At 42.1% G+C, this 11,332-nt stretch overlaps 1 pseudogene; it reads right to left on the reverse strand.

Annotated features, from left to right (window-relative positions):
* Positions 1-1,030: 1,030 nt before the first annotated feature.
* LOC111958487 (E3 ubiquitin-protein ligase TRIM21-like) lies at positions 1,031-6,252 on the reverse strand (annotated as a pseudogene).
* Between the last annotated feature and the right edge of the window lie 5,080 nt (positions 6,253-11,332).

Genomic DNA, 11,332 nt, shown 5'->3' on the forward strand with positions numbered 1-11,332 from the left:
TAATAAATTTAACATGGACACGTACCACGCTGCATTTTGGTCCGATCCTTCCTATTCCTCATCAGACGAGGACGACGATCGTTACAGTCTGTATGTCATTAAGATATCTGTCACGCCCTGGCCTTAGTATTCTTTGTTTTCTTAATTATTTTGGTTAGGTCAGGGTGTGACATGGGGAATGTATGTGGTTTTTGTAGTGTCTAGGGTGGTTGTAAGGTTTAGGGTGTTTATTAGAGTAGTTGGGTTTATGTTTAGTATAGTAGTCTAGCTGTGTCTATGGTTGAGTGTAGGTATCTAGGAAAGTCTATGGTTGCCTGAATTGGGTCTCAATTAGAGACAGCTGGTTATTGTTGTCTCTGATTGGGAGCCATATTTAAGGCAACCGTAGGCTTTAGCTGGTTGTGGGGAATTGTCTATGTTGAACGTTTGTAGCCTGTGTGTGTGTGTGCACTACGTTTATAGCTTCACGGTCGTTTGTTGTTTTTGTATAGTTTGTAATAGTGTTTCGTTTCATGTTCATCTTCGTAGTAAAAAATAAAAGAAGATGGCTTATTTTCCACATGCTGCGTTTTGGTCCGTCTCTCCTCCACACGATCGTGACAATATCCACTAAGAGGGGAAAACAATAAAACAATATACCCAATAATAAAAAATGATTTATATCCCCAACAATAAAACAATATATGTAATTAAATGATATGCTTGTAATTGTGACGTGTTAAGTAGGATATAGCCCGGTATCACACCAGGGTTCACACTATTTGTTTTTCTGTCAAAGACGTTAGCTGCACTTGATTGATCTCACCTGATGCAACAGCATCAATGGAATAGTCCCAAAAGTACAGACCCCTGCTCATCTGGCACTCAATACCAGCTCAATTMAACACTCAAAGCAATTTAAACAAAACAAATACTATTTAAACCCAGGTCTGTCCTGTATTGCTTATACTATTTCTAACTCCAGTTATCCTCTACTCTGTGATGGATATCAGGAATACATCTGGCCCTGACCCCATCCTATCCTCTACGATGCATCTGGCCCACTACAACCTGGGCATCGTGGCCAAAGTCTCCATTATCATCACCCTGGTGGAGATCCCTGGCCTTATCCTCACCTACATCCACAACCTGCTCAAAAGAAAAGTATGCATTTTATTAGATTCACTGTCATGGGCCAATAACCAGCTCAAAGGCAAGTACATTCATACATTCACCTACATCCACGGTCAGGAGGAAAAGCTTAATTTCCAATAGTTCCAAGCGGTCAAAGCCATTCGTTTTTTGAGACAGGGGGTGACACCAAAGCTGGGTTGTATTCATTAGGTTTGTCTCAGCAAATGTTCAAAGACGTATTACGGTACATTACAAGCTCAAAACATGTTTCAACACCAATGACAATGATGACAATAACCGTGGCCATTTGCATGCCAAATAATCGTTACTCAAAATTCCATTATCATCACAGCCCTAATCAAACAGACCTTTAATTTCTGTTTTATTGAAGTTCATTCCAGTTCATTGTCTTACTTTTCCATAAAAACAACCATTTATTATCCATGTTAAGATGTACAGAACAGTTTTCATTTTCATTTGATGATACAACTTCAATGTGGATATTCTAATCACGTGACATGTCAACCTGACTAAATATACTCATTTGGAAATATATTGATACATTTGTATTGTATTTGTGTTTATTATGGAACCCAATTAGCTGCTACCAAGGCATTTAATGATTTGTAAATGATATGTCATGAAAAACAGTTCTCGCTCCATCTTTTAATCAGTCTGTGTGATTGACAGGAGAGATGAGAGGAGCTGAGTTTTTACCATTATCATTATTACAGGGGACGAAGAAGGGAAAGAGTTGCTCTGTAAAGGTGCAGCCAGTGAAAGAGTAGATATGAGACCTGGCCTCCACATCATAAAAGGAGACCTGACCCTCCTCATAGTCCACAAACACTCCCATCTTTTGGGGCTTCTTTCTTTCTCAGGGAGAGGATGATTTGGGGAGGCACAGGCTGTGTACTGATTCCCATCCCTTAGGACCACAGTCCAGAGTCCATCCTCAGGTCGAGGTGATATATTCTCCTTCCTGCCTATGGACTCTCTGGCAACTCCTAAAGTCCACCTACTCTTACCCTTAACCGTCACCTCATAGTAAAATCTCCCTGAGGAGAAGCCATCCTTTCCAAGGACAATGGGATACTGATAAAACCGTTTTGGATTGTCCGGAAGATTCTGTGGTGTGTCTCCACATCTTACTTGTTTGCCATCTTCAGACATGGTGAGATATAGATTTGCTGTATCAGGGTCCAGAGTCACATCCACTGCATACTGCTGAATCATCCTCAGTTTGACTTTAGGTAGCCTCTCCATCTCCTTATTCAGTCTCCTCCAGCTGAGACACAGCTTTCCTCACAGTCCCCACACACAGATCACTGATCTCAGACCAGTCCTTGGTGGGTGGAGGGGTGCACACTAGGGAYGAGAAGCTCTGGAGAAGTTGGTGGTGGTCCTCASTGTGTGAGAGCTGCTTCAGCTCAGTGCTTTTCCTCTTGAGSTCAGTGATTTCCTGCTCCAGTTCTTTAATGAGCCCTCATCCTGCCTCTACTGCTTCCTGCTTCTAACAARCTCAACCTGGCTTTTCTCAATGGAGCGCACCAGAGCAGTGAAGACCTCTCTGCTATCTCTCTCTTTGCATCTCTCTTGCTGAGAACTACTGAGAGTTTGATCTCTTTAACCTTCTGCAGTCACTCCTGGATAATCTGCTGCACTTCTGCCTCAGGTTTCCCCGAGCTGAGCCTTCCTCTCTCCACACTCTTCCTCAAGCAGTGGTTCCCAAACTTTTTATAGTCTCGTACCCATTCAAACATTCAACCTCCAGCTGCGTACCCCCTTTACAACCAGGGTCAGAGCACTCTCAAATGTTGTTTTTTGCCATCATTGTAAGCCTGTCACACACACACTATACAATACATTTATTAAGCATAAGAATGAGTGTGAGTTTGTGTCACAATCCGGCTCGTGGGAAGTGACAAAGCGGTCTTACAGGACCAGGGCACAAATAATAATAATCAATTATTTTTTATTTATTTAACCATCTTACATATAAAACCTTATTTGTTCATCGAAAATTGTGAATAACTCGCCACAGGTTAATGAGAAGGGTGTGCTTGAAAGGATGCACATACTGTAACTCTGCAATGTTGTATTGGAGAGAGTCTCAGTCTTAAATCATTTTCCACACACAGTCAGTGCCTGTATTTAGTTTTCATGCTAGTGAGGGCCGAGAATCCACTCTGACATAGGTAAATGGTTGCAAAGGGCATCAGTGTCTTAACAGCGCGATTTGCCAAGGCAGAATAATCTGAGTGCAGCCCATTCCAGAAATCTGGCAGTGGCTTCTGATTAAATTCAATTTTCACAGAACCGCTTGTTGCAATTTCAATGAGGCTCTCTTGTTCAGATATCGGTGTGGACTGGAGACAGGGCAAGAAAGGGATAACGAATCCAGTTGTTTGTGTCATCAGTTTCGGGAAAGTACCTGCGTAATTGCACACCCAGGTCACTCGGGTGCTTCGCTATATCACATTTTACATTGTCCGTAAGCTTGAGTTCATTTCCACACACAAAATCAGACAATGATGGAAAGACCTGTGTGTTGTCCTTGTTGATGCAGACAGAGAAGAGCTCCATCTTCATAATCTTAGCCTCAATTTTGTCCCGCACATTGAATATAGTTGTGGAGAGTCCCTGTAATCCTAGATTCAGATCATTCAGGCGAGAAAAAACATCACCCAGATAGGCCAGTCGTGTAAGAAACTCGTCATCAAGAGGTCGGACAAGTGAAAATTATGGTCAGTAAAGAAAACTTTAAGCTTGTCTCTCAATTTAAAAAACGCGTCAATACTTTGCCCCTTGATAACCAGCGGACTTCTGTATGTTGTAAAAGCGTTACATGGTCGCTGCCCATATCATTGAATAGTGCAGAAAATACATGAGAGTTCAGGGGCCTTGCTTTAACAAAGTTAACCATTTTCACTGTCTAAAACGTCTTTCAAGCTGTCTGKCATTCCCTTGGCAGCAAGAGCCTCTCGGTGGATGCTGCAGTGTACCCAAGTGGCGTCGGGAGCAACTGCTTGCATGTGCGTTACCACTCCACTATGTCTCCCTGTCATGGCTTTTGCACCATCAGTATAGATACCRACACATCTTGACCACCAAAGTCCATTTAATGTCACAAAGCTGTCCAGTACTTTAAAAATATCCTCTCCTGTTTCCAGTGGTTTGCAGAAGAGGATGTCTTCCTTAATTGACACCCCTTAAACGTAACGGACATATACCAGGAGCTGTGCCAGGCCCGCCACGTCTGTTGACTCATCCAGCTGTAACRCATAGAGTTCACTGGCTTGTATGTGAAGCAGTAATTGTTTCAAAACATCTCCTGCCATGTCACTGATGTGTCGTGAAACAATGTTGTTGGATGAAGGCATTGTCTGTATAGTTTTTTTGTCTTTTCTCACAGCATTGTCCCAGCCATATCCGCGTCAGCAGGAGGAATGAAGTCTTCCACAATAGTATGGGGCTTGCCTGTCCTAGCCACTCGGTAGCTCACCATATACGATGCTTCTAGCCCCTTCTTATTAATGGTATCTGTTGCTTTTATACATGTCTTACTACTTGTCTTAATTCTCGCTCAAAAAACACCTGTGGCTTATTTTTCAAATTGGCATGTTTTGTTTCTAAATGTCTGCACAAGAGTGAAGGTTTCATTGAGTTGTGAGATAGTACTTTTGCACATATAACACACTGTGGCTGAGGAAAGGCACTACTCCCAATATAAGTGAACCCCAAATAAATGTAGTTCTCGTCATATTTGCGCCTCTTTGATGGTCTAACGTCCCTGTCTGTTGTTTGGTGCTTTCTTGAGTAAGGGGGCAGTAGCTCTTCGGCTGCATCAGATTCACAACTGTCAGTGTCCATGCTAGCTGGGCTAACAACAAATGTAGAATTACTGATGTTAGCATTGGATGTGCACGTGGAAGCAGAACAACTTGTGTCGTTGACAGGTGCAGRTGTAGTACTGCTGGTRGTAGCAGTACTACCAGTAGAGCTGGTGTGTGTCTCTATGGATGAGGGCCGTACTTTTTTTTAACCATTTATCAATTTTCGAGCAAACGGAATGAGCAGCAGCTACGTTTGGCTACATACGGATCGTTAGTGGAATTCCCGCGAGAGAGTAATGGTTAATGTGATTGGATGTTAATTATTTGATTAGGCTACCTGTATTTGACATTGTGTTATTTCGCTGAACACAAGATGGTTTCATTTTATTTTTGGCTACTCAGGCGAGAAAAAAACCTCACCCAAATGTATAGCCCGTTGAAAAATATAAATGGACTGTTTGAAAATGTGATTTTTTATTTTTTTTTACATTGTGAATCAGATTTATATTTGGTTTACCCCTGACAGCATTGCGCGTTACGCGTACCCCAGTTAGGGAATACCTGCTCTTTAGCAGGGGTGGGCAACTCCAGTCCTCGAGGGCCTGATTGGTGTCACACGTTTTCTCCATCCCTAGCAAACACAACCGATTAATCAAATTGCATTCTGAACTGAAGATCATGTTTAGGTGATTATTGGAGTCAGGTGTGTTAGCTGGGGCTGGGGCAAAACTGTGACGCCAATCAGGCCATCGAGGACTGGAATTGCCCACCCCTGCTCTATAGGAACAGTGTCATGAGTCTTGTGGTCTGCCTCAGTGCAGAACTGACACACACATGTCTGGTCGGTCCTACAGAACAGCTCCAGGAGTCTGTCATGCTTCTTACAGATCCTGTCTTCCCGGTTCTCCACAGGGTCGATCAGCTTGTGTCTCTTGAAGGCTGGGGCTATCTGAGAGGCCAGACACACCAGGCAGGACTTCAGGGCATTGCGCTTCGTCCCAGTGCAGACGTCACAATGCACYTTTCCAGGTTTGGCAGGGGACTTATCTTTACCTCTGTCTCTTATACTTTTAAAGTTATTTAGAACCTCTCTGAAAGTTGTGTTGACACAAAGCTTAGGTCATCTGGAGAATTTCTCCTGACACAGTGGACACTGACAGAGGTCCTGGCTATTCCAGTACTTTGTGACACAGGCCATGCAGAAGTTGTGTCCACATGAAGTGGAGACTGGCTCAGTGAACACATCCAGACAGATAGAGCACAGGAACTGCTCTTCAGACAGGAGACTGCTGGAGGAAGCCATATATATATATAGAGAGAGCAAAGTCGAAACTGTAAAGCATAGTTCAACGTTTTTATTTAGAAAATTGCAGCAAACCTTCAGATCAAAAGAGTAATAGACTCCAGCTCCAGATTATACTCAATTAGTCAATAAATATGTTTTTTAACTGAGCATTGTCCATTTCCTGGAATGAGTCAGCTCTCGATAGTTTCAGTGACATTGTCAACACGGCATTAAGGGATATTAACCAATCTTGCTGAAAGTTGTTTAACCGTACTACATATAGTTTAMATTTGTCAATTTACTAAATATAGTTCAACATAGGTACTGTAGATAAAGAACAGGATATTACCATAAAATAAATGTACACAGTAATATTTCTTCACCAATCCTTGTAAATCTCTACTCACCTGTGTCTGTGTAGGCGGAACCGTGAGGTGGACTATTGTTACAACTATTGTTTTAGGAAATTAGGCTAAAACCTCCCCAAAAATAGGCTATAAAGTTTTGCATACGCTACACATCGAAACACAGTAAATAGTGTTTTTGTAATTTGTTATAGGTTGGTTATAAGGACACGTAAATGAGGCTTATTTAGCCAACTTTCCTCATTTATTGATGGCGCCATGTGTGGGCGTGTTCTCAGATTCTTCTCTAGTATATACTATAGTTTAAAAAAAAACATAGCAGACTGTGTAGCAGTTTAAGATAGATTTCCGAAGAGTTTAAGAGAGTTTATTCATGTGTACAACACACAGCATGTATAGCAACTTTAGTTTCACATTAGCAAAGTGACAAGAACATGCTCCTCCCCACCCAATGCTGCTCTGTGCCCTGTAACAGAATTAACCCTTCACATGGCTGATCTCTCTCTTCATTCTTGATACATTGTTTAACCATCTAAAATCAAACAAGGTTTAAGCAGGAGTTTAAATAGGAGTGTTAATTGTTTTACTAATCTAAGTAGAAGAAGTGTGAATCAGAAATGTTAAAGCAAGAAATATCCCAGATGGTGCCTTTAAACATACTCACTTTGACTTATACCAACTACCAGTTTATCAAGTCAAGCCAGACAATGGGTGAAAGGAGAAAATGCAGAATGGAAAATGCCAGTGCTGGCTGTATGCTGAAAGCCTGCATCTGCTGCTTGTGGTGCCTGAAGAGGTGTCTAATGAAATGCAGGTACTACRAGTACTGAAGTTGCATTATGTCAGAGGCAATGCATGATCRTAACTGACAATCCCAAAATTGTGGCAAAAATGTGTCAATACTGCTTATTGAGTTGGTCTCTTGCATATATTTATTGGAGTTAAAAAAAACTAATATGCAGGACGTAACAAAACAGGCCACTTGGTGGCAGACAACCCACACGGCATCCATTAACAACAACAGATAAAACAACATCCGACAAACAATTGACAACAAAAACAAAGAGCAATGATGGTAATACAGTTATGGTCCTTTACAATATCAAGATGGTGATCTTGAGCTTGGGTTAAAACACAATCAAATCGGTGCATCGTTCCGGACCTGTATAGGCCGTAAATCCCTAAATTGTGGCAACATTGGGTCATTACTAAATTAAATAAAAGGTGAAATATATATWTTTTTTTTAAATACTGCTTATTGAGTTTGTATTACTGTTTCCATAGAAAAAGGGATGTCTAATCCACAAATTCCCCATTTGCGGTGTACATTACCATCACAGAGAATGTTAAAATGTAATGTGCTTTAGGTGAAAGATACATATTTCACACACTGTGCATGTCTAGAGTAAGCAGGTGTCCCTCCTCCCATTGGTCTAAGTAGGCCTACTGTAACCTGACAACAGATAAAACCTGAGCTGTGCTGCCTGAGAAACCAAGCCACACAAAGCGTATGTGTTGTCCAAGCCACATTCTCATACTACCTCCCTCTTAAAAGACAACCATCAGGAGCTACATCCAACGTTGCCAGAATGTCCTAACTTTGCTTGTGTCACCTGCATTCTCTCTGGAGGGGAGAAGATGCCATCTCATGTGATGCCTTCATACCAGTGGCACGACCAGGCCCTGGTGAAAAGGATCTTTGATCGTCCCTAAGAAGACATCCTGCCAGTGTGGATGGACGTTGAAGGAGGGGTGACAGGGAACATCAATGACGTGTAAATACTGCCCTTTGGATCAATCAATCATATATAATGCAGTCAGTCGTAAGTGATATTGTCCAAAAAATGTGTGTAAAATGCAATCGGTGCACATTGGGCTCAAACACTCAAAGTATTGTTTTAGATAACAAATATGTGAACTCAGGAACCCTGTCCTGAATGAGTTTGACTATTTCCAACTCCTCTTTTCCTCCACCCTTTAATGGACATCAGGAATTACATCTCTGCTGGCCCTGACCCCATCCGGTTGTCTATGCTGTGTCTGGCCCGATTCCACCTGGGAACCGTGGCCAAAGGCTCCATCATCACCCTGGTGGAGATCCCTCGCCTCATCCTCACCCACATCCACAACCAGCTGAAAGGAAAAGTAGTGTCACGTTCGTTATATGAATCGGACCAAGGCGCAGCGTGGTATGCGTACATTCTTATTTATTTAAAGAATGAACACTGAACAAACTAACAAAATACCAAACCGAAACGTTAAGCTATATGAATAGTGCAGACAGGCAACTAAACAGAGAACAAGATCCCACAACAGAAAGTGGGAAACAGGGCTGCCTAAATATGATCCCCAATCAGAGACAACGATAAACAGCTGTCTCTGATTGGGAACCATATTAGGCCAACATAGAAATACAAAACCCCTAGACCTACAACAACCCTAGACATACAAAACCCTAGACATACAACACTAGAGTACCCACCCTAGTCACACCCTGACCTAACCAAAATATATAGAAAACAGAGATATCTAAGGTCAGGGCGTGACAAGTAGGTAATTTATCACGTTCACTTATTCTACCTGTCTAAAATCTGAGAATAAGTGGAGAGAATATGAGGTTGAGAAAGACAGAGAGAAAAGTGGTATCACTTTGAGGCATCATTTTCCTTCTGTCAAAGAAGGTCAGGCATTGTGCTTAAATTATATGAATAACGAAAGCAACATAACTTGTATTACTTCTTTTTATTTAAGTTAATTTCAGTTGATGGTCTTACTTTTCAGTAAATACAACCATTTATAGATTTTTTTTAACATAAGGAACAGATTGAAATTTACTGAGGGGGGGGACTAGTCCAACTCAAGGTGTCATAAAAAACATCCACCCCCTCCCTGAAGTTAGAAATATTTTCATGACCCTCCCCTTGTACTGTAAAAYAAATTGAACACCCTCCCCCCCATAGAATTAACTCCAAATAATGTTTACAATCACAAAAAACTGCAGCGACCCTGCGTTTATAAATGTGGATATCAACTTTGCCACTTCAGTATGCTTTTGTGTCACAGTTGATGCCACTCAGGGCTACGACCCAGAAGGTTAAGGGTTCGCAGACCACCACAGACGATCTCACTCTCCCTGCCTGTTTCATTACACTATGATCAGAGCCAGCTGCAGACAATGACAATTTAGGGGAAATACAATTGTCAACATTTTGATGCCATTTATAATTATATAAACTATTTGCAACTAATTTTCCACCAACAGGTTTATGTGCCAGTGCACCACCAGTGGTGTGTATTCATGGATGCTAAGGGAAGCCAGGCATCACTCTGCGGTCCGACTCAAGGCACACTTAACCAGCATGGCTACCATAGCATTTTGAAGCGATACAACATCCCCTCTGGTTTGGGCTTAGTGAGATTATCATTTGTTTTTCAACAGGACAATGACCCAACACACCTCCAGGCTGTGTAAGGGCTATTTGACCAAGAAGGAGAGTGATGGAGTGCTGCATCAGATGACCTGGGCTGCACAATCCCCGACCTCAACCAAATTGAGATGGTTTGGGATGAGTCGGACCACAGAGTGAAGGAAAAGCAGCCAACAAGTGCTCAGCATATGTGGGAACTCCTTCAAGACTGTTGGAAAAGCATTCTAATAAAACCTCTAATAAATACACGGGACGAGACCCGCAATACACTACACAGGGCGAGACCTGTAATAACAAATGCACAACAATACACGGGATGAAACCCGTAATAACAAGTGCATAATACACGTAGCACGAAAGCTAAAATAACAAAGCACAGATACTCACAGATCAACTGACATGGGAACAATAATCGACAAGACAATGGTGAACAGAGGGCACATATATTCAATTACTAATCAGGGGAATTGGAATCAGGTGTGCGTAATGAGACAGTTCTGTGCACGAAATGAGCAGCAGTACTGGGGGAATCCGGGACACCCGTAAACATTTCTGTCTCTTCTATAGAAGTTATATCCCTGTGTTATTACTGCTGTATCATCAAATTAATTATCTAAGTGAGTCTCAGAAGTGGCTAATATAGGAATGTTATCTGATGTTAGCAAGTTATTGATTTCATGAACCTTATTTCTAAGGCTACATATATTAATCTGGGCTATTTTCAGCCCTTTCCTGCGTAGCTTATCAGAGATAGACATAATTCTGAAAAGAGCAAACAAAGCAAGATATATATTCAGCAGTCCATTAATCAATTGGTGTGTGTGTGTGTTTGCTGCGGGGTTGAAGCTACGAACCCATAGGCTTGGCTTTCTCATCCCCCCAGGCTTCTGGGAGGGTGGACAATGAGCCGGTCATAGCGGATGTAAGCAATGTCCCCACGTGCTCTGGCAGATTTCATAGCTGGGATCAGTTCTTTCCTCTTCTGGCACACAGCTTCAGGATAGAGTTGTTGAGGAAGATATACATTCCTCTCAAGTTCTTGGCTCTTTCCAGAACAGCTACCTTGTCCTTGAACATCAGGAACTTGACCACTATCGACCTGTCACCTGGACCGGTGGTGGGTTTTCAAGTCCGGTGGGCGCGCTCCACCTCAATCTTCCTGTGGTCCATCTTCAATTTCTCAGAGATAATTTCCCTCACTGTGATAGAGAGGCACCACTGTCCTCAACGGTACTTTGGTCTTCGTCATGGTAGCTAGCAACGTACAGTAGGTTACGCTGTTACTCTATACGTGTCATTTCATAG

Source organism: Salvelinus sp. IW2-2015, linkage group LG34, assembly GCF_002910315.2.
Source record: "Salvelinus sp. IW2-2015 linkage group LG34, ASM291031v2, whole genome shotgun sequence".
Classification (NCBI taxonomy): domain Eukaryota; kingdom Metazoa; phylum Chordata; class Actinopteri; order Salmoniformes; family Salmonidae; genus Salvelinus; species Salvelinus sp. IW2-2015.